Raw genomic sequence first — 22,586 nt, 5'->3', positions numbered from 1 at the left:
AGAACAACATTCTGATATCTATCTATCTATCTATCAATTATCTATCTATCTATCTATCAATTATCTATCTATCTATCTATCTATCTATCTATCTATCATTCCTGGAAGATTTGTATTCTCAGTATTCTAGTTGGTAAACTCCTTAACTTTCTTAATAGGGAAAGAAAAGTGGTTAGAAGCTAAACAAAATCTCTTGCTTTCTGTGAAAATACTTTCATGGGTTCTAAGGCTAGGAAATAAAAGATATGTCATCTTCTGCCTTGCTATCTTTGTGATCACTTGTTTTGGGGAAAGCCAGCTGCCTCGTTGTAAATACACTCATTCAGCCCTGTGAAGAAACCTACATTGAGAAGAACCAAGGCCTCCCACCAGCAACTTGCACCAATTTGATAGCCATGTGAATGAATTATTTTTGAAGCAATTTCTCCAGCTCTAGTCCAGTTTAGTCTAGACTTCTTAAGATGACTGTAGCTTCCGCTGACATCTTAACTATTTATGAAAGACCCCAGATTAGACTCTCCCAGGAAATTCACTCCCAAATTCTTGATCCACAGAAATTGAGAAATAATAAATGTTTATCTTATTTATTTTTTATGTAAAATTTTAAATTGAGATAAAATTCATATTTCATATAATTTTCCATTTGCGCCATTTTAAAGTATACAGTTCAGTGGTTTTAGTATATTCATGATGTTGCACAGCCATTACCACTGCTTAATTCCAGAATACTTCCATCACCCTCAAAATAAATCCTGTACTTCCTAATTCTTCTCTCTTCCCATCCTCTGACAACCAGTGATTTATTTTCTGTTTTCCTGAATTTGCCTTTTCTGGATATTTCATATCAAATAGATCACATAATATGTGACATTTTGTGTCTGGCTTCTTTTATCTAGCATAATATTTTCAAGCTTTATCATATTGTAGCATGTATCAGCACTTCATTCCTTTTTATGGCTGAATAATATTCCATTGTATGGACATACTGTATTTTGTTTATGCATTCATCATCAGATGATCCATTTAATCACTTGAGTTGTTCCCACCTCGTGGCTACTAAGAATAACACGGCTATGGACATTGGTATGCAAGTTTTTGTGTGAACACATATTTTCAATTCTCTCAGGTATATGCCTAGGAGTAGAATTGCTGGATCATTTGGTAATGCTACCTTTAACTTTTTGAGAATAAATACTAACAGGTGTTTTAAACTACTAAAATTTTGGGACAATTTATTATGCAGGAATAGATACCAATTGCCCTTTGTTTAGTACATAGAATAATTGACACAGGTTCTTTTCGTGGCACAGTCCCTTCAAGATTTTGAGAATAGACTGACTCTCAGACACAGTATCCAGTCTTGTTATGATTTTTTTACAGTCCTTTTTGTGTGATTTCATAAGAATTTTTGTTGAAATTTGGGAAAGGCCATGAGTGAGGCTGTGTATTCGTATAAAATGACCACAAATTTAGCAGCTTAAAACTATACACACTTATTATGTCATGGCTCCTGTGCATCAGAGCTTGACTTACCTGGGTCCTCTGCTCAGGGTCTCCCTAGGAAGGTGTCATTTGGGCTGCCTTCTCATCTGGAGGCTCATTTAGGAAAGTATCTGCTTCCAAGCTCAACTGGATTTTTGGCAGAATCCATTCCCTTGTGGTTGTAGGACGAAGGGCTCCAGCGTCTTGTTGGCTATTGCCTGGAGGGTGTGCATGGTTCTTAGCAGCTACCTTTACTCCCTTCTCACGTTGACTTCCCAACGTGGCCATTTATTTCACCAGGGCAGCAGGCAGAGTCTCTAGAATGAGTGTGCTAGCAAGGTGGTCTTTAAAAATGTAACCTAGTGTACACAAAAGTGACATCCCATCATCTTTGCCATATTCTGTTGCTTAGAAGCTGGTCACAGGTCCTGCTCACACTTACTGAGAGAGGATTATTCAAGCGTGTGAACACCAGGAAGTAGGGGTCATGGGGGCCTTCCAGAGTCTGTCTTCCATAGGCTGAAAACCAAATACTCACATGTTAAGCAAGATATGGGGAAAAATCTTGGAGATGATCAAATGCTTTTTCATTTTACCTTAATTTGTTTCTAAAAGACTAAATTTATTTGGTGGTACTTTTATGATCTATTTTACTCTCACCTTTAAAAAAAATCTTTATTTTCTAACATTGCTCTAGCTCAAATTTGGAAAAACGAATTGTGATCTAGATCTAACTTTAGTGGCTTTATTGTTTCTATATAGTCATTGTCCTGAAAAATTTATGAGGCAATGTAGGATAAGGCTTACAAACATGGGCTCTGGCATTAGGGAAACCTGGGTTCAGAAAAGTGCTGCTTATTAGCTGTGTCACTTTGGACAAGTTAGCTAACCTTTTGGGCCTCAATTTCTTCATCTGTAACCTAGGTATAATAATAATATTTATCCCATGGGGTTATGAGTATTCAAGGACAGAACACATGTAAAGTGTTTAACATACCACTTTATATATTGTAAGCACTCTATTAATGCAAACTTATAATAATAATGACAATAATTATTATTATTGACCTAAAGAGGAGAGTTTTGAAAAGGAAGGAGCAATAAACAGTTTGGCATAAAGGACAAGTATGAAAGGACTCAATAGATTTAGCAACTAGAATGTTGTTGGTGGTCATGATAAGAGCTGTACCAATGGATGGGGGTGAGGCTGTAGCTGTACTGCCATGCAGGTGTGCAGGGAATGGGAAGTTAGGAAGAGAAAGCAAAAGGAAAGGGCTCTGGCAGGAGGAGAAACTTTGAAGAAGGAAAAATCCAGCAATAGGTACTATATGCCCTTTGTCTCTACACCAATGGTTAACAGGGTGTCACCTTACAAAGGCAGTATATCCAGCAACTTCTCAAAACAACCTGTGCTGGAGATTCAGTCTTTTCCTTCTTTGGATTAGTGCATCTCTAACCCTTTTGTATAGAAAAAAATTTTTTGATGTTTTTATTTATTTTTGAGACAGAGAGAGACAGAGCATGAGCAGGGGAGGGGCAGAAAGAGAGGGAGACACAGAATCTGAAGCAGGCTCCAGGCTCTGAGCTATCAGCACAGAGCCTGATGCAGGGCTGGAACTCACAAACTGTGAGATCATGACCTGAGCTGAAGTCGGAGGCTTACCCGACTGAGCCACCCAGGCACCCCTAGAAAAAAATATTTTTAATCCAGACTTTTATTTCTGGCTTGTCTGTAGTTTGCTAAATTACAACTTTAAATATTTAAAGGTTTCTAGCATACATAGCAAGGTGATGCAACAAAAAAAAAAAAAAAAAAGGAGAAGGAGGAGGTGAAGAAGGAGGAGGAGGGGGGAGGGGGAAGAAGGGGGTAGAGGAGGAGGAGGAGGAGGAAGAGGACCTGATCTATAAGAGACAGGGGAAATTAGTAAAGAGTTACATATTCCCAGCTGGCATAGAAATGAAATGGTGGAGCTTTTGAGCATGTGGGGGAAATAAAATACAAGCCAAAGGTGGTAGATTTAGAAGTTTTACTGTTGCGTACTAAATTGCACACCAAACCCATTTGGCACATGACCAACTATCAATATAGGCAAAATGCAGAAGCTGATGTTTACATTTTTCCTGAGCTAGTGGGAAGGTTTATCTGTATGGTAATAAGCTGTCCAAGCTGGAACAGGAGGGAAGATGCCTGAGGTTGTAATTTATTATTATTCCATTACCATTGTCCTTCGTGCCAGCAGTCACACTTTACCTAAGATCTTTCCGAATAATTTCAGTTCATCAATCAGAGGGAAGAATAATTCCTCAACATAAAAGCCATGAGCTCAATGCTGTGCCTTTACCCTAAATGGACATTGGAAACAGCACATGATGCAGTATTTGGACATGTATATAGCCAAGGAGATCCTTATTTCTTCCCCTTGAGGGTGCTAATAGAAACTTCAATAAAGTGTTGCCAAGAGGAAGTAGAAAGGACCTAGACTGGAATCACAACGTCCAATAATAAATCCTCACTCCATTACTTACTGTGTGAATTAAGGGCACTTCATGCCCTCTCTAAACCCCATTTTCTCAGCTGTGAAATGGAGTAGTTATGTCATTTGCACGAATTGTTGTACAAATGAGATGAGATGCTGGTGGTCTGGCATGTTGAAGGTTCAATAAATTCCTCCTGGATTTGGATTCCTAGCCCATCTCTACTTTCTATTCGATAAATATTTTGCATTCTTCCTGTGAATGTGACCTGTGTAATAACCTCTCAGTTCCATCCCCAAAGTGGAGAGTAGTGAGTTACCTGTTCACAGTTACTGCCATAGTTGTATGGCAGAACGTGAATGGGGAAGTGTGGTGTGGTGAGGTGACGTGACTTCACTGCCCTAGAAATTAGGACCCATAGTTGTGTCTTGAACTCACTGAATGACCTTGAAAATGACATAGAGTCTCTGAGCCTACTTCGTGATTTGTAAATTATGCCCGTGGGGCAGGGGGTAGTGTGGAATAAAACATCTGAGTTTTTTTCTGTCTTGAATATTCCTGATCTAGATCAGAAAGTTCTTTCCATACTGGGGCTATTGAGTCATACTTTTTACTCATGGTAATTCATTAAGAAGCATTATCATCAGTCATTATTATTACCAGGAACTCTAAATGATTCCCATGGAAGAATTTAGCAGATAATGAAATCACTTGCAATAAATAAGTTTGCTAACTAAAATGTGGTGCAGTCCTATGAAGAAGATAATTTGTTTATTATAATTATAATGTATTAAAAGAAAGTTATTATAATTCAGTTCCAGAATTGTATGTACATGAATATTTGTTGATTTAACAAATAAATGGATTCTTTCATTGTATACAAGCCACCTATACAACAGGGTCAAACAGGAGCATGAACTATTTGGACGTCAGGGAAAACATGGAAGGGGCTGTGTTCTGATCACTTGCCATTCTGTGATGTTGTTTGGTACTTCTGTCCTAAAATATACCTTTGCCTTCAAGGATCCTGCAGGCTAATTTCAGCAGCTGGGAACCTGCCCAGGCTGTCACTGGCTTTAAGGAACGCTGCCGCAGGCGGTCACCAGGAGGCATCGGTCTCCAAACCTAGGGGGAGCGTGCAGTGGCATGACCCCAGCCCCAGAAGGGAGCTTAATGGAAACTGAGAAGTCATAGTTACAGATTCAAATATTTTTGTCAGAATAAATGTGGGACCTGTTTAAAAGTTGTATATACACAGAAAAGAGTTACCTTGACCACACAGGGATCAATGCTGATACTATTCAGGACCAACTATTGACACAGATTAGCAGGCACATTACATATAAGGGGTCGTTATGTTCCGAGGTGCTCAAAGCATCAGCCCAACCAAGGAGTCCTCCTATATGGCCATTAACTTCACAGGTTTTGCAGTCAGCCAGACCCAGATTCAATTCCTACTGCTACTTATTAGTTGTGCAACTTTGGGCAGGTTTTCTCTTCTATAAAATGAAGATAAAAACAGTTTTTACTACACCTATGGTGAATGTGTGAATTAAATGAGATAAGGCATATTATATGCTTTGTAAAGTGCTTTCCATGCTGTAAGCCCTGAAATATTATACCTATTTATTATAAATATGTTATTGTTATTGATAATGAAAATCAAGGCCCAGCAAAAGTTGCCCTAGGTCAGACAACTAACAACTGGCAGGGCCACTGTGGGCACCCAGGTCTATCTGCCTGTGGTTATAACCACACTGCTGCAAAAGAGAAAGGAGTATGCTTACTCTAAGGGCACCAACAGCAAAGACAGAACTTGCTGACTAATGCTGTGTGGACAGTCGATTCTGGGCAGGATCTTGTCACTCCTGGACAGAAGGAAGTGGGAGTCAATCAGAGCTACAACAACTGTTCCACATTTGTTCCCACAGGCTACTGGAAAGACCTAAGCCTGGGCCTCAGGGGCACCCCTGGAACCAGGCAAACCTAAGCTGACCTACTTGTGAACTGGAGTTAAAATTTAACAAAATGAATAGCAAGCAGTGCAACAAGTATAACTTTTTTTATATAACTTCTCTTTTGTCTTCCTCTATGCTCCTGTCATACCCCATGTCCACACAGTGTACCCTGAGAGGCAATCTCCTTCCAAATCCCAAATTGGGAGTGGGGCACAAATCTCTCTGGTTTTCCTTTTCCCAAACTTTCTGGAGTTTTCTTTTGCATAGCCTTTAAGTTGCCACTCAGAAACAAAGGTCAGAAGGGAAAGCCAGGGCCCCGAGCACTTCACCTCTTGCCTTTCTTTTCTTCTTTTGGTAAAATACTTTTTATTTTCTATTCCTGTCTTACAGGAACTTCCCTTGGGTCACCTCTGCATCCACTCTGCCAATAGCTTAGAGGAAAGCTTTATTTTCAGACATGGAAACATTGCTTCTTATATGTAAAAAAGGATATTTTAGAATTTATAAAAAATATTTCTCTCTCTGCAATGTCTGGTTTTCAAGACTGTCTTGCTATGGAATTAGAAAAAAAGACATTTGAAGATATAGTACAAAGCTGTAGTAATCAAAGCAGTATGATGCTGCACAAAAACAGATATATAGATAAATGGAACAGAATAGAGAGCCCAGAAATAAACCTACACTTATATGTTCAATTAATCTATGACAAAAGAGGCAAGAGTATACAATGGGGAAAAGACAGTCTCCTCAACAAATGGTGCTGGGAAATCTGGACAGCTACGTGCAAAAGAATGAAAGTGGGTCACCCTTAAAAAAAAAAAGAAAGTGGATCACCCTTTTATGCTATAAACAAAAAACCCCTCAAAATGTATTAAAGACCTAAATGTGAGACCTAAAACCATAAAACTCCTAGAAGAAAACATTAGCAGTAATTTCTTTGACATCAGCCATAGCAATATTTTCTAGATATGTCTTCTCAGGCAAAGGAAACAAAAGCAAAATTAAACTATTGGAACTATACCAAATAAAAAGCTTTTTCACAGTGAAGGAAACCATCAACAAAACAGAAGACAATGTACTGAATGGGAGAAGATACTTGCAAAGTATATATCCTATAAGAGGTTACTATCCAAAATATATAAAGAACTTCTACAACTCAACACCAAACAAAAAAATCCAACTAAAAAATGGACAGGGGGGACGCCTGGATGGCTCAGTCAGTTGAACACTTGAGTTACTCTCAGGTCATGATCCCAGGGTCATAGGTTTAAGTTCTGTGTCAGGCTCTGCACTGGGTTCCATGTTGAGCATCAAAACCTGTGTGAGATTCCCTCTCTGTCTCTGTCTCTGTCTCTGTCTCTGTCTCTCTCTCCCCCACCAGATAAAAAATTAAAAAAAAATTGGACTGAAGACTTGAGTAGGTATTTTCCCAAAGAAGACATACAGATGGCCAACAAACACATGAAAAGATGCTCAACACCACTAATCATCAGGGAAATGCAAATGAAAACCACAATGAGATATCACCTCACACCTGACAGAATGGCTAAAATCACAAACACAAGGAATAACAAGTGTTGGCAAGGATGTAGAGAAAAAGGAATCCTTGTACACTGTTGGTGGGAATGCAAACCGGTGCAGCCACTATGGAAAACGGTATGGAAATTCCTCGAAAAATTAAAAATAGAACTACCATATGATTGAGTAATTCCACTACTGGCTTTTTACCCAAAGAAAACAAAAGCCCTAATTTGAAAAGATACATGCACCCCTATGTTTATGACAGCATTATTTACAATAGCCAAGATATGAAAGCAACCAAGTGTCCATCCACAGATGAATTGATAAAGAAGAAATTATATATAATGGAAGATTACTTAGCCATAAAAAAGAATGAAATCTTGCCACTTGCAACAACGTGGATGAAACTAGAGGGTGTAACGCTAAGTGAAATAAGTCAGTCAAAGAAAGACAAATACCATATAATTTCATTCATATGTGGAATTTAAGAAACACAGCAGATGAACATAGGGGAAGGTAAGGAAAAATAAGATAAAAACAGAGAGGGAGACAAACCATAAGAGTCTTTTAAATACAGGGAACAAACTGAGAGTTTCTGGAGGGGAGGTGGGGGGAGATGGGCTAAATGGGTGATGGGCATTAAGGAGGGCACTTGTTGGGATGAGCACTGGGGGGTGTTATGTGTATGTGATGAATCACTAGGTCCTACTCCTGAAACAATACTACATTGTATGTTAACTAACTTGAATTAAAATAAAATAAAATAAAAACCAGACCCTTAAATACAGAGAACAAACTGGTGGTTGCCAGAGGGGAGGTGAGTTGGGCAAGTGGGTGAAATAGACAAAAGGAGTTAAGAGTACACTTATCTAGGGGCACATGGGTGGCTCAGTCTATTAAACATCTGACTTTGGCTCAGTCATGATCTCACATTTGTGAGTTCAAGTTGTGGGTTTGAGCCGTGTCAGCCTCTACGTGACAGCTCAGAACCTGGAGCCCACTTCAGATTCTGTGTCTCTTTTTCTCTGCCCATCCCCCACTTGTGCTCGCTTGCTCTCTCGCTCTCTCTCTCTCTCTCAAAAAAAAAAAAATGAACACTAAAAATGAAAGAGAACACTTACCTTGATGAGCAGTGAGAATGGTATAAAATGTTTGAATCATTATATTATATACCTGAAACTAATATTGTTGCAGACTGTGAGTCTGGAGTTCTCTCTTGTCCGGGAAAAGAGCAGACATAGGATTGAATATGAGAGGGGCTAATGTCCAGGAGGAGACAAGAACCCTGAACAGAGATTTTTGTCTCTGTATTTACTGTGCTCTCAAGATCTTACACATATGGTGAATGTGAAGAAAACAATCAGATAGCAATCGTTAACTTTTGTGTGTAAGAAGCAAAGGGTCTGGGAGGCAAGTGGAGATTGTGATCAAAGTACAATAGTATATTGGTGTCTGATGGAAAGTAATTTCCTGCAGGTGATATAACAAGTTACTCATGGTTCCATTACAATATCTCGTTAGCTAGCCTTGGGCACTTTTACCCCAAGGGGGGGGGGGCAGCTTTCCACCCTAAGCTTTTTTCTAACCCATTTATGTAAGTATAAGGAATTCTTGAACCTCTTTCCCCACATAATATAACACTTTATAATTAATTATACTTAATAAAAAAATAAAATGTTACTTTACAAAACTTTTTCTGATTAAAAAAAAGACATTTGTTTGAGTTGGTGCTGACCTTCTCCTTCCCTAGTACAGCATGATTCTTGGCTTATCTTTAAGGCAGATGACATGCATGGGAAAGAAATAACTCCTGGGTTAATAAAAAATTATGGAAATAAATGAAGATATTTAAAAAATATTATCTCCATGATACTAGTGAAGACCCACAGTTATGCCATTAGGATAGATCTTTCATTCATTCATTCATAATTATTTATAGAAAGCCAACATGGGCCAGGCACTGAGGATAGCAATACACTAAACTTTCCCACTTTTCACAGCCCAGAGAATAACACTGATATCATCTACACATATAATTGTCTGATTTTCATAGAGCCTTGGAGGAGTCTCATGGAAAATTAGTTAGTGTTTTTCTGGACTGTCTGTGATGAAAATAAAGATATTTGCTCTTTGAGAGAACATTTCATCAAGCCTTCTGTTCAGGGGTAGTTTATCCCAACCATGTCTGCATCTTGTATTCATTATTTATTGTTGTTTAACAATTTACCACAACATTTAGCAGATTAAGACAGCAAGCATTTATTATCGCACAATCTCTGTTGGTCAGGAATTTGGGAGCAGCTTAGCTGGTACGTTAGCCCAGGGTTTCTCATAAAGTTGCAGTCAAGCTGTCAGCTGGAGCTGCAGTCACCTCAAGACTTGACTGGGGCTGAAAACCTGCTTCCGAATTCACTAACATGATTATTATCAGACCTTAGTATATCTGCTTCTACGCTTATTCATGTGATCCTCTCCACCAGTCTACCTTACAACATGGCAGATGGCTCCCCCAGGGAGGGAGTGGCCAAGATGGAAGACGCAGTCTTTTTATAACCTTGTATCAGTATTGACATCCTATCACTTCTGCTGTAGTCTTTGTGTTAGGAGCAAGTCAATAAATTCAGTCCACACTCTAGGGCTTGAGATTACCCCAGCGTGTGAATATCAGAAGTGGAGATTATTGGGTATCATCCTAGAGACTGTCTGGTACAACCTTCTTCATATGTCTCTTGGGTTACAGGTCAGAGGATAGAGTTTGATTATTTTTCCCAATTCTTTGGCATAAATGGTCACAGGCATTTGATGAAGTGTTTCACACACTGTGCCTTTTTCTCAAATGAATTTAGGCAAAATGGCCATCATGGTGATGGCTTTCAGGTTTGCAGTGACTTGGAGGGCATTTCCTGCTAAGGCAGTTTCTTGTCATCATTTGCCCTCTGTTTGCTGTTGAGAGAGCATCTTAGGATATGACCATGGAATTTCAAATGAATGGCTAATGGGATGAATGAGAGATACAAGAGATTTTCCCTGTGATGACTCATGTCTTGGCATTTCAGGATTTGTTTTAACTGCAAAAGCACTTGAACTCATTGGATCACAGAATTAAGTGTCAAGATATTTGGATTTGAACTTGGGCCCTGCCTCTAACTAGCTTTTCACATGGGACAAGTTACTTTACCTCTCAAAGATTTCATTTGTTTAGAAAAGAAAAGTTTAAACTGAGTGGTATCTAAGGGCTCTTCCAGCTCTAATGGGCTGTGCTTTATTCACAGATGTTTTTCTTCTTCAGGAGCTTTGTGTGGAGCTAGGTAAATGGTCTTGCTGCAATATTATTCTGTTGCATAAATTGTTGGGATTGCATAGATTGCTATTATTTGGCAATTCTCTAGTTTCACTTTTTGGAAACTGCTAAGACACAGTCCCAAAAATTTTGTACAGGAAAACAGCCAACATTTATTGACATACTACTACATGCCAGTCACTATGTTAAGTACTTTATAGGCTTTCTTATTTGGGCCAATAATCCTATGAGGTAGATATCTTTTTATCCATAGTTTATAGAAGGAACTGAGAATTAAGAGAGTGATTTGTCAAGATCACAAGCTACTAAATGAGCAGGGCCAAAGTTCTAATGGTAGGTCTGTCTGGCTCAAAACCAGGCTGTTGGCTTCTAGGTTATCTATTTTATGCACCAGTTCATTGGGTGGGACCTATCAGTCAAGGACCCAAGACCCTGAACAATGAAGCTTTTCAAAGTATTCCTGGCAGTGTGATATTTTAGGAATGCAAAACAATCCTTGGGAATTAACAATTATTATTTTTTAATAACTTTTTAGTGTTTATTTATTTTTTTGAGAGAGAGAGAGAGAGAGAGAGAGAGAGAGAGAGAGAGACCGAGGAAGGGGTGGAGAGAGACAGAAACACAGAATCCAAAGCAGACTCCAGGCTCTGAGCTGTCAGCACAGAGCCCAATGCAGGGCTCAAACCCACGAACTGTAAGTCAGATGCTTAACTGACTGAGCCACCCAGGCACCCCAGGAAGGAGCAATTATTATTTCCAGAATAAGCCAACGATGTAAAGCTGTGACTTAAAAGGAAGCAAGTCCTATGAGCAGGTATCATTTTCTGACATGACCTCTAAATATGTGGTGTTGGACAGAGATGTCCAGGAAACTTTGTGTTGCTTCCCACCCACACCCTCCCCTGTGATTTTTTAATCCTTTGTCAATGTACACGTATTTGAAAACCTCTCCTGTGTTTTTGGTTAGTAAGAGAGTTGCAAAATGGAAATGCTTCTCTTGGCCCTTCCGCCCTACTAAAGGGATGTTTCTTGTTGCCAGAGGTCTTTCAGAGCGGCAGGACTTTGAGGCTGTTTGGGGGTTTTGTTTTCTTTGTTTGTTTTCTCCTTTAGGCTTTTAGTCACACAACTACAGCTTAGAATTGAATTTGAGTCACAGCACACTGAAGAATAGTGTGCAAGAACTCCACTGGGAGCCCCCTGGCAAAGGATGTGTCTAGTCCCTGGTTCTTCTCAGTTCAGCCTGATGCTGCTACACAAACCAGTTCCTGCCATGGGCTGATGAGAAGACATCAATCACTTTTCAGTGGCTCTTGTTCCTAAGTGGCTGTTTTGGAAGGGAGCCCTTTGGAGTTGGAAGAAATACTATTTTATGTAGCCATTTTTTTAGCTGTTGCTATAAGGAAAATTTCCACCAACGTGAAGAAACCATTCCAAAGGTTTTACTACATGGGAATGGCTGTCCTTGAATAATCAAAACTGTAAAGTAACAAGGCATAATCACTACCATTTGTGGAGAATTTTGTGGGAGCTTTGCATATTATCTAAGTAAATTCTTTCATGAAGTTTGAGTGATAGATATTATTATTTCCATCATATAGATGATATATAGAGTTTAAGAGACTCATCCAAAGTTGCAATTCCTGTAACCACGAGAGCCAACCTAGAACCTAGGTCTTTCAGATTCCAAACCCACTGTTTTAGGCAACTATGCAAAGTACCTGCAAATAAGTTAGAACCTTTTTTGATGTGAACCCCAGAAACCTGAACCCCTGTTCATCCACTTAGGATGGGATCGGCACTTAAATTTTTCATTTCCTGAATTTGTAGCATCGACCAAATTTTAGCTTGAATAGTTAAATTATTTAAAAAGAACAAACATTTGCAAAACACTTTAAAAGTACTCATTTACAAAATTGATAGAATATGGAATCATAAAACTCCCAGGTTAGAAGGGATCTCAGAAGTAATAGAGCCTTCTCTCCTCATCCTCATCCTTCTCGTTCCCACTCGCTCATTTAAACGGTCTTTTTTCTTGGCAGAGCACTCTTAGTTTATAAGGTTCTGTGCCTTTAAGACATTTCACAGCTTGGGCACCTTCCTCATTCAGTTTCTACTTCCCTCAAAATCAGACCAAAATGGTGTAGGCTAATTACTAGTGAGTCTCAGCACATCCTCCTGGGGAGCAAAGTTTATGCAACAGCAAGAATGCCTTAAATCCTTCTATATTTACTTTCCTCTGGAGAGCTTGTACTACTTCCTTATTTGTGTATTCTTCCAACTTCTTTGACTAGAGCTGCACTATCCCATGAGGTCACCATTAATTACATCAGGCTACTGAGCACTTGAAATGTGGCTAGTGAGCATTGAAAGGAGATGTATGTGTAAAATATACACTAGATTCTGAAGACTTGGTACCAAAAAAAAAAAAAAGAAGAAGAATTTATGTCATTAATAATTATTTTATATTGGTTAAATGTTAAAATAATATTTTGGATACATTGGGTTAAATATGTTCTTAATATTAATTTCACCTGTTTCTTTTAGTTTTTAAAATATTTTTTAAAATGACATAAGTCACTCACATTTTATTCCTATTAGACAGTGTTAGACAAGAGCATAGATTAAATAGCAAAGGAGGTGTAACTAGAGGTGTTGATTGGGTTCCAGTCTTGGAAGGTCTTTAAAGAACTTTTATGAATCACTCTAAGTGTGCCAAGTATTGCCCACAGCTTACAGAAATACAGTGTCTTAACTCACGATTCATGACTTCTATATTACATGGTAAATATAACTTAACATGTTAATATCCACAATTGTTTGAACCAGTCACCTTTTCTAGTTCTTTGCTTGTGTTTTATGAAGTAGTTAGTTAGTAGTTAGAAAAAGCTACCAAGAATGGAGGTGAGGGAGGAAGAGGGCACAGTTCTGCAAGGGAATTAGGAGACAATTGTAACTTTCATCTAAAAGTGATGAAAAGAATGGGACACCTGAGTGGCTCAGTTGGTTAAGCATCTGACTTCGGCTCAGGTCATGATCTCACGGTTTGTGAGTTTGAGCCCAACATCAGGTTCTGCGTTGACAGCTCAGAGCCTGGAGCCTGCTCTGGATTCTGTGTCTCCCTCTCTCTCTCTGCCCCTCCTCTATTTGTGCTCTCTCTCTCCCTCAGAAATAATAAATGAATAAACTTAAAAAAATAATAAAAGTGATGAAAAGGAAGGCACCAAGCCATTAACCCAGGGTGTGCTCTCTGGCAGGCCTTTGGCAAGCCGCATAACACCTACTTAAGTGGGTCACAGCCTGATTGTTAATTTCCATTCATGGGGTTTGTTTCCTTTTCTGGTGTCTCAGTTAGCTCCAAGGTGATACTTTAAATAGTTGTGAAGGCATCTGTAGAGGTAGTCAAAGTTTCCAAAGGGGTCATCATTAACTTCCTTTGTCAGTATTTCTCCACTTTCTGATGAGTCTTCAGCAGAATCTGAGCTATTCTCTTGGAATCCAACCAGCAAGCTGTTATCAAAATTCTCCAGCCACTCCTGGATACCAATGCCAATGAACTGGAAAGAATTGTGTAGGAGGAAATGCCAGCCTTGCTGAGTCAGGCAACTTCTTCAACCCAAAGTTGACTGGTAATTATCGTGACTGTGTTCCTGGGACCACAGGAAGTATAGTCAGCCCTGATCCGGCTCCATCGGATTTGCTCAGTATGGGGAAAAGCACTGTCCAGGGTAGTGAAATGTTCCAACTCCATGCAGAGAAGAACCAGTAGAGTCGAGCCAGCAGTCAGGCTGTATGCAGGCAGCAGATGTGGTTATGAGCTCTCTTAATTCTGGAGTTCCTTTGGTATGATCAGATTGTGTGAGAAGAGAGAGAATAAAAGTTGAGGGTGACAAAGCCTGGGTCACTCTCAAACTCATGTTTTCAGTTCAGATGTAGTCTGCATAAGGGTGAGCAGTCCAGTTGGAATAGTCCCCAAAGTGACTCTACTTTGGAAGTTTAGTTGAAATGGGGCTTTGGAGTTAAACAAATTGGAGTTGAGCAATGATTCTGCAAGTTAACAGTTGCATGATCTTGGCCAAATCACGTCACCGCGCTAAGTTTCAATTTTCTCATCTGTAAAGTGGGCATATACTATCTCCCTTCCAGGGTTGTCGTCAAGCTTACTTGAGATGTATATATAAAAACACCTGGCATCCAGCACAAGGAATGCAATGAATCATCCTGACCTCTCCTCTTTAGTGTGTTTTATTGTTAAAGCCTTAATATAAATAGATATCTCCCTTGTGAACTCGAATTCCAACCTTTGGCAATGATCATACTTACTCTAGTTTTTTTGTTTTGTTTTATTTTAAGCTACTTGACTTTGGAGATTGTCCAATTCGAATGATGATGATGATGGTGAAACAGTAATTTTTTATTCAGCACCTGCCAAAGGCTTGGCCTTATGTTAAGTGCTTTTCATATATAATCTTATAAAATCATCATAATAACTCTGTGAGGCAGGTACTATTATCCCCATTTATAGGTGAAGAATGAGGTTAAGAAAGATTAAGTGGCTTTCTCAAGGTTATGAAACTAGGTAGAAGACCTGGGATTTAAACCTAAGTGAGATAGACTCCAATGCTATCATTCTTTTTTTTTTTTTTTTAAGTATTTATTTATTTATTTATTTGAGAAGGAGAGAGAGACAGAGAGAGAGAGAATCCCAAACAGGCTCCACTTGGTCAGCATGGAGCCCGACTCAGGGTTTGCACTCATGAACTGTGAGATGATGACCTTAGCCGAAATCAAGGTCAGATGCTTAGCTGAGTGAGCCACCCAAACCCCCCACCATTTCCAATTTTAAATATCTTAAGTAGTTTAAGCATATCTAATATTTTATTGAAAAAAATTTTAATTAAAAGACAATTAGGAAATATTTTAGTGAAAGAAAATTTAATGTTTGGGAATTTATAGACATGAAAGCTTGTTTGTGTTATTTTAAGATTCTAAATGTTACTTTTGTTTTGTATAAGAGCTCAAAAATTATGTAATGTCCACCTGCTCCCATATCACAAAATATGAGGGTATTAGATAAATAAGAGAAATTTGAGAATATGAAAAATAAAAGACAATCCAGAGATTGGAGTAGACAAAGCTATTTCTGAGGCCAAAGAAATAATACTTCAGATAAATAAAGAGACAAACCACTGAGCATTTTTCATGGCAAGGTTGGGGAGGGCTTCTATCTATTGAGATGACATCATGCAAGGCTGTTATTTGCTGCTGCCCAGAGGGTCCTATTAGAATTATTTTTCTTGGGTTTTGCTCAAAAGAACGAATGTCATTCTAATGCCAATATTGTCAAATGCCATTGATTGTTTGGATTCACTTTTCTAAAACTTGCTCTTTCCTTCGTAAGTAAAGGTATGTCTTTCTAGAATATTAAAGTCCTAATTTAAGTAATGATGAGATTATTCAGAATAAGTAAAGCCTCTTTGAGCAATTGGCTTATCAATGTAATTCACATTAACTGTCTCAGAGGAAAATTAGTAAATCTCATGTTGGTACAATAAGCATCATCTCCTTTATTAAACTTGGTAAAGGCTATTTTTAAATAAAAAGAAGAGTCATTTTTTCCCTTTATCAATCTCATTTACTGAAACAGCCCCTGTCAAAGCCATCAGTGACCTGGACATTGCTTAATCTATGGCTTTACTTGAACCTCTCAGAACTGTTGTTCATGCTTCCTTCTTGGAACCCTTCCCTCATTTGGCTTGAGACATCAGTTTCTCTTGGTTCTCCTTCTATTCTGGCTGGTCAGGCCCTCTTTATCTACTGACTGCTAAGTGTTAAGACCCTTCAGAGTTTAGCCTAAAGCCTTTTTAATTGTCTTTATTAACTTCATAGGTAATGCCATCCCCAGTCTCTTAGCTTTGAAAGCATCTACATACCCATAATTCAGAAATTTAAATTTCTAGCCCAGACCTCTTTCCTAAATTACAAGCTCATAGCCAACCATCTCCTCAAACTTGAATTCATTTGAATATCTATTAGGGATCTCAACAACATCCTTGATTGCTCCACTGACAAACCTCTCCTTGTATAGCTTTGCACATCTCAGAAAATGCTATCTCTGTCCAGTTGCCCAGGCAAAAAAATTACTTCCAGTCTTCCTCTATACCCCACATCCATCAGTACATCCTATTGGTTTTACCAATACACTGTATATAAAACACTGTATATAAAAAATCTGAACTTTTCACCAACTTCACTGCTATTTTCTTGGTCCGAGTGTGTATCATGCTTCGCCCCCTCACCTGAATTATTTCAGCAACTTCCCAACTGGATTCTTTCTTCCTCCCCCCCTTCCCCACCACATCTGTTTTCACATAGAGACCAGAGCCTTTAATGGCTCCTCATTCAGAGTAAGATCTGAAGACAAGATGACCTACAAGGCTCTCCATGACTTTACCCTCAGCTCCCTCTCTCACTCCATGTTTTTAATCTCTTGCTCCCTGTTCCCCTTGTACACACTGTGTTCCAGCTTACCCACAATTTCCCAGAACAACTACCTCTCACTTTTCAGAGTTATTTGCCCAAATATTATCATCTTAGAAAGATCTTATTCGACAACTCTTTCCCTCATCCCTGGCATTCCTATATCCTTTATTCTGCCTTATTTTTCCTCTATAACACTTTTCACCACCTGACACGTATCTGTTCACTTATTTATTTGTTTATTTTTGGTCTCCCAATTATTTGAGATTCAAGGACTGGCCGACTATATAATTCCAACTGTACCTCCCATTGAAGGAAATTAAAAAAGCTGAAACACACACACACACACTTTCATGCAAGAATTGGAGACCAAATAAGATAGTAAGAAATTAGAACAAGGAAATGATTAGAGTTCAAAAAGGTGAACCAAAGGAGGACTTACTGGTAGTCAAAAGGAAACTGAAAGGGAGAGCTACACTGAGAACTTGAGAAATGACCCACACTGTATTTTGGAACCCTAGGGCTGACATTTGGCAAACCACTGGAAGCAGCTGAGACATAGAACAAAGGTTTTGAGAACTCAGTTGCATGAAGGTTTGAGGATTGGTATTCTACCGCCTCAAAGGCAGAGAGGCCCTACTGTAATATCTGTTCCTCTTGAGACACTCAAAGGCCACAACCTGGAAGCATGGGGTTTTTCCAGCCTGCAAAAAAACCCTCAAAGCTTTGTCCCAGACTGCTAAAGTACTGGGTATTTTGCAGAGAAAAAAGGATAGTTTGTTGGGTCTCAAACTATCACTAAATATAATTTTCATTTGTCCAGCCAACAATCAAATATTATAAGGCAGACGAAGATTCAAGAGAAATGGAAAATACTATAATTCCAGACCACCTCTCCATTTAGCATATGAAAACATACTCAACATCATCAGTTGTCAGGGACATGCACATTAAAACCAATACAACATATCACTACCCATCAAATAAAAAATTAAAAAAGCAACTTATAACACACAGAGTGCTAGTGAGAAGACAGACCAATTGGAACTCACATGCATCACTGGTAGGGATACAAAATGTATACCCACTTTAAGAAAACAGTTTGGCAGTTATTAAAAAGTTAAACATATACTTACCAGATGACCTGGCAATTCCACTTCTAGATATTTATTTACTCAAGAGAAAATAAGATGTATATCCACACAAAAACCTGTTCATAAATGTTTAAGTGGCTTTATTCATAATTGGAAAAAATCATAAACATTTATCAATTGGCAAATGAATGAACAAATTGCTATGAACACACAATGGATTACTAGTCAGGAGTATTTACAAGGAGAATCACTTTTTAAAAAAATGATGTTTTTTGAAACATAGTTTAAAAACTATGTTTTTGACCCTTTCAGAACTGGTGTGACATTTCAGTCACCTCTGTGGTTGGCTGATGAAACACGGGAGCTCTTAAGAGGGAGAGGATGATAAACTTTTAACTCGGGGCAGAGCGGGCAGCCCTATCACTTACATTTCTCCCTTCCCTGTGGCCCTCTCAGTACCTCATCTGACTTCATGCTTTTTCCAGATGTTCCTGCTGTCACCTGTGGTTGGGCTCAGGGCCCCCTCCCCCCCCATGGGTGGGGGCCGCCCCCCCCCCCTCCGCCACCCATGATACAGCCAGACAGCCAAGGATGTTTTCACAGGAAGGGCATTTGCTGTGGACTTAGCTGCTTCACTAATTTGGCCAGTGTTTCACATTACCCACAGAAGGAAAGAGAAATAGACTTGTAGCTTGAGGGTAGGACCTTGTTCTACGGTTCTTGTAGCAACCCAGCATTGCCAAGTGCAGAACCTTATACATGGTGGGTGCGCAATACACATTTGCTTTGTGTACAGATTTGGTTTCTTTTTAAGATACTAACGTTAGTTCCTAGTATCCGCAAGTGTACTGAATGCTATACTAGAATTGCTGTGGCAGGAGCCATACTTAATTCATTGGAAGAGAAACAATAACCTTGATGTCCTCAGTTTTTGAATATTAGCTATGTGATATATTTTTATTCATTCATGTACTCAACAAATATTTATTGAATGCCTACTATGTTCTAGATTCTATGCCAAATTATTTAGATTAATGGGATGTGTATCCAAGAACAAAAATTAATTGTTAATTACAAATTTCAAAGATCTTGGTCTTTGCATACTTTGCTTCCTAGAGAATTTATTTTTTGCTTTCATTGTTTTCCCCTGTAAGGAAGCAGATGTTTTTATGTACAGATGCCCTAGAAGAGTGATGAGCAACTATGTTTTCTGTTCCAGTATACTTGGAGGATTTGGTTCATTTCCATGAGTAATAGTAGCTCTCCTGGGGAGAGCTTACTACATAAAGGAAGGATTGTTGGGGATGGGAGTGAAGTATCAGAATTCAGGAGAGTTGGGGGCACATGTGCGGCTCCAAATCATCTATCCACCCTCCTTTTGCCACATTATGACCAACAGCTGTTTTAGTATCTGTTTTGTCCAGAGGAAAGATGTTTCCCATTTACTTCCTTTTTCTTAACAAGAAAGATTCTATTGTTTGACTTTCATGTTCTTGCTGCTTCAAGTTTTCATTGAACAGTAACTGTATTCAGGATGTTAAAGATACATAGTTAAGTTTTCTCTATTGGTCTGTTGTTGCTACCTGTAGTTTGTTTCTATCCTCCCTCTCTCCCTCTCCCTCTCCCTCCCAGAATACAAGCCCTTCTTTCTTCCTATGTTTTGATGATTTTGATTTTATTTTGTTTTGTTTAGCCTTGAGTATTGACATTGATTTTTATAAATTATTGGTGGGAATAAGCAGGAATGAAACGTTGTTTCATTTGTTTGGAGACTTGCATACGGACAATCAAATCATGTTCAGTTTTACTTGATGCTAAGGGGTGACTGAATCATTTGGGATGTTTTGTATTCAGTAAGTATTTCACTTGAAAAATAGTTTCAGTGTTTTTTAATGTTCATTTATTTGTGTGAGAGAGAGAGAGGGAGAGAGAGAGGGAGACAGAGGATGTGAAGCAGGCTTGTGCTGAGAGCAGAGAGTTTGATGTGGGTCTCGAAGTCATGAACTGTGAGATCATAATCTGAGCTGAAGTTGGATGCTTAGCCGACTGAGCCATCCAGGCACCCCCAAAAAATAGTTTCAGTTTTAGTTTCAGTTTCAGTTTAAAATTCATGAGTTTTTATTGCTATTGCTGTTATTAAAAACATGTTTCTTTTTCTAAAAATTTTTAAAAAATGTATTTATTTTGAGAGAGTGAGGGCAGCGGAAGGGCAGAGAGAGAGAGAGAGAGAGAGAGAGAGAATCCCAAGCAGGCTCTGTCCACACTATCAGCATAGAGCCCGACATGGGGCTAGAACCCACAGACTGTGAAACCATGACCTGAGCTGAAACCAAGAGTCAGATGCATGACTGACACACCCAGACACACCTTAAAACATGTTTCTTATGTATGACTAAGCATAAAAAAGTTGTCACATGTAAATTTAAAATACAAATTGCTTGTATTATACATTCATCAGTTAGCCATCCCAAAATATTCGAAAAATAATCTGAAAGTGCTCCAATTTACATATCATAAAGCCAATGTAGTTTTTCATACGTCTTTGCCCTGAGTCGAATAGGATAATTTTAAATCATTTATTTCCATATACAGAAATAAAACCTGACTTAAAAACTATATTCAACCTACACGTGAATATTTATAAACCATGATTTGGAGAGATTAAATTCTATTTATGGATTAATAACTCCACTCTAATGGACAATATTTATATTTTAAATAGAATTTTTCAATAAAGAAAAATTTTGAGAAATAAGGTTGCTGAGAATAACAGAAGAATCCCCAGAAGAATTCTCATGAATTCTTGCTATGAATTCCCATTTGCAAAGCACACATGCGCGCACACACACACACACACCAATCGCCTTTTTAAAAAAACCTAAATAACTGCTTTGCTTAAAGAGTATTTCTATTATTAACTATTACTACCACATGATTTTTAAAAAGTGATCTGTATGTCTTTTGATTTAAACACATATTATTAATTTCCTAAGGGAAACAAAGAAAAAGAGAAGCAATTCTTAATATAATTGTTAAGCACAACAGAACAAGAAGAAAAGGAATCAAGAAAAAGTGGGAATATTATTTCTTCAAGTACAAGAAGTGAGAAAAAAGTGTCTTAAGACACAAAGCCACTCAACCGTGGATTCCAATTTTCAACAGACATCTGAGTAATACGCCGTATCTCGTGTCTGTGATTGTCTTTGTATTGAGTCATTGCAATACAGTCTGCTACTCATACATTCTGTCAACCACACAGTTACTATGGCCTGGTAACCAGAAAACCAGAGTGGTCAGCCTGTTGGTGTCACTCTGAAGTGGTGGTATGAAGGTGACCTCACTGTGATCCACTGGGATGTCTTCCACAAGTTCATTTCCAGATTTCTGTGTCTTTTAGATACACGGGAATCATTTTAAGACTCCTAATTCCCCCCATATCATCCTGGTTCTTGGTATCCATTGGGAAGTGGAGATAATAAGTGGCAAGTTTGGGACATGGGTCATCTTTGGATGAGGGTCTTTGAATCAATAAATGTTCTCTTTAGTTTTTTGGTAAGGCCAGTTGCTGTCTTTTCTGTGTCACTTGTCATCAGAGAAGAGATCTTCTGATCAGGACTGCGGAAAACTTTTTGTCAATCTCTTCATTGCCCCCTTGGGGCAACCCTCCTCCAGCATCAGCAGTTTGATAGGCATCCTGTGTGTATGTGTGTGTGTGTGTGTGTGTGTGTGTGTGTGTGTGTTTAAATACTATTAATCAAGTGGTTTCAACTGTAGCTTATCTTTTCATATTTTGCTAATTTTACTTTCGTACTAATTTTACTTTTAGAAAGACATAATGTAAAGAAAACTGTGCAACATACTAAATATAAGTATATGCAATGTAAGTGGCAGAGTGGCCCCAGGGGAGTTTAGATTCTGATACAATGAATTTAGCTCATGTTCTATCTCAGCCAGGCTTTCAGGCAGGGAGGTGAGATATGGTGAGTGGGAAAGAAAGGAAGTCAACAGACTGCCCTATTATCTCAGGAAATGGGAAGGCAAAAAATGGGTTTCTACATTCTCATTATTTTCTAGGCCCAATATCCCTGGGTAAAATGGAGCCAGTTAATCAGAAGATGTCTGGAAGCACTACTGCTATTCCAGAAACTGCAGCCCAGGAATGTTTAAACTGGAGTGGGTTACTGCCACCAGGTAGCAGCAAACTGTAGTTAGGACTAGATAAGATTTGGGTCCCCAAACTGGACCTTAACTCCAGGTAGGGGTCATTTCATTAACCTC

At 38.7% G+C, this 22,586-nt stretch overlaps 1 long non-coding RNA gene across 1 annotated transcript in view; it reads right to left on the bottom strand.

The window, feature by feature from the left end:
* Positions 1-1,749: 1,749 nt before the first annotated feature.
* LOC125918684 (uncharacterized) overlaps positions 1,750-22,586 on the bottom strand; it is a 32,606-nt gene continuing 11,769 nt past the window's right edge. Inside the window, exon 4 of the long non-coding RNA XR_007456553.1 lies at positions 1,750-2,001. This is a non-coding gene — a long non-coding RNA (uncharacterized LOC125918684). The remainder of the gene's footprint in view (positions 2,002-22,586) is intronic.

The sequence above is a fragment of the Panthera uncia genome, chromosome D4 (genome assembly GCF_023721935.1).
Source record: "Panthera uncia isolate 11264 chromosome D4, Puncia_PCG_1.0, whole genome shotgun sequence".
Lineage (NCBI taxonomy): Eukaryota > Metazoa > Chordata > Mammalia > Carnivora > Felidae > Panthera > Panthera uncia.
Note: the sequence above shows the minus strand (reverse complement) of the source record. Positions and strands in the feature narration are given on the sequence as shown.